The sequence below is a fragment of the Aptenodytes forsteri genome, unplaced genomic scaffold (assembly GCF_000699145.1).
Source record: "Aptenodytes forsteri isolate BGI_AS27 unplaced genomic scaffold, ASM69914v1 Scaffold321, whole genome shotgun sequence".
Taxonomy (NCBI): Eukaryota; Metazoa; Chordata; class Aves; order Sphenisciformes; family Spheniscidae; genus Aptenodytes; species Aptenodytes forsteri.
Genome location: NW_008795030.1, coordinates 1,670,671 through 1,672,566, shown reverse-complemented (window position 1 = coordinate 1,672,566; position 1,896 = coordinate 1,670,671). Strand labels below are relative to the sequence as shown.

The 1,896-nt window shown below is 48.5% G+C and overlaps 1 protein-coding gene across 1 annotated transcript in view; it reads right to left on the bottom strand.

The window, feature by feature from the left end:
* The window catches only part of RUNX3 (runt related transcription factor 3), a 65,937-nt gene that overhangs the window by 57,926 nt on the left and 6,115 nt on the right, over window positions 1–1,896 (bottom strand). The gene's annotated exons all lie outside the window — the stretch shown is intronic.

The window sequence follows — 1,896 nt, the reverse complement described above, 5'->3', positions numbered from 1 at the left end:
TATATATATATATATATATATATAAAAAATCCCTTTTCTATATATATATATAAAAAAAAAAAGGCGTTTCCAGACTAACTAGTGAATACCTTTGGGATTTTTCATTTCATTCCTTAAATATTTGCGCAAACAAACACCCATTTTCATGGATGTGCCCAGAAAAGCAAACAAAAACTATGAATGCGGTTGAATCCCCCAAAGCCATGAGGAATTTAAATGAACGTTCGTGAATGTTTTGCAGTACTCACCCAAATCTAGCCGGGCAGGAGAAGACACACTGAGGTCCTTAAAGAAAACAAGGATTTCTTGTCCTAATACTAAACAAATGTTTCACCATTTGGCCATATTCCATCCTTGGTGCAATCATTTAATTCTCCCCCATTTAATAAAAAATTATGTCTGAAACAAAGATGTTTATTGCTTTTATGAGTTCCTATTTGTATGGAAATTGCATACAAGACGTGATATTTCTGTTGCTCGCTCTCTTTTTATTTTTAAATGAGCAAGCCCAGTTAAACCCCAGCATTTCTTCATCTGGCTCGCGGAGGGAGAAGTATAGATTAAAAAGAACCATGCAAATGTTTTTTATAAACTTCTCTTATTTCCTTGCCATGGGACTGCCTTTAATTAGCTGCACGAAGTACAAAGGACACATTTATAATGCCACCAGCTCCGAGCGGAGGGCATTAAGATGAACGTGGCTATTTTGCCTATTTGCCCTGTGCTCCGGCATGGTGTATCCGTGCTGGGGCTGGGGAAGCTGGTCCGGACTTACCCCCCCCCCATCCCTGGCTCTTTCTGCTGCCTCCCCAACACCCTCTGCTCAGAAGGCGGCTCAAGGCCACGGAGGTACGGTGATGCAGCTTGACACCACCGATCCGCCTCAAAAGGACACGTAACCTTTTGTGTTCTCAGAAATAGGCCAAAAAGCTGCTCTGGAGTGATGCGTTTCTGGATGACCTGCTGCATTTTGCTCTTTGGGTAGGGATTTAGGACTACCCTCCCCTGATCTGCCTGGGTTCAGTGCGACGTGCCGAGCCGTCGCTCAGGACCCGGGTCCTTGCAGCCGTGATCAGCTCAAGCTTTCGCTCCTGAAGCGTGTCAGGAAGGGAAAAGGCAGAGGTTTGCAGAGCTCTGCCCGATGCATTAGCAAACCCCCAGCTTCTTCCCCAAAAGGTCTTGGCACACGCCTGGGAGCCGCGGTCCCAGCAGCTCCAGCCCACGCCAGCCCGCCCGGTTCACCCCGAGCAGCCCAGCTGCAGAGGAGTTACGACAAGAGGATGGCAGTCGTGAAACGAAGGCAGGTTCAATTCTGGGGACACGAGATCCTGCCGGGAGCTGGGACCGAGCGGAGGAGAAATTTGGGGAGAAGTGACCCCCTCTCGCGGGCGGTTTGCTCGTCCCGAGGCAGCCGGGAGGGACGAGAGCGTCGTGTGTCCCGGGGTGTGCAGGGAGGGCGGGAAGAGCGGGTTGAACAAATTCATCGCCCAACAGAGTTATATATTTAGTAAAGCACCATATACAGTTGCCGTGTGTTTTCATATTTAGACTATTATAGATAATATATAAAATTGTAACATTGAATGCAACCCTAATCTCCCCCAGCTCTTCCCTCCTTGCAAACGAGTTTCTCTTTAGAAGCAATTTACATTTCTGCAGATTTTTGCTCCCCCTGCGCGGCACCTCGGGCTGCACCCGCCCAGCACCCGGCTAACAACCCAGACTGCAGCAAACACACCAAATCAATCCCAGCATTGCTCAGCCCCAACCCTTCCCAGCGCTGCAATCACACGGGAAAAGGGGAAAAAAAAAAAAAAAAAAAATGGGAGCAAACCACCCACCAAACCCGGACAAACACAGCGGCGGCCTGGAGCATCGCAGAGCCAGCAGAGAACC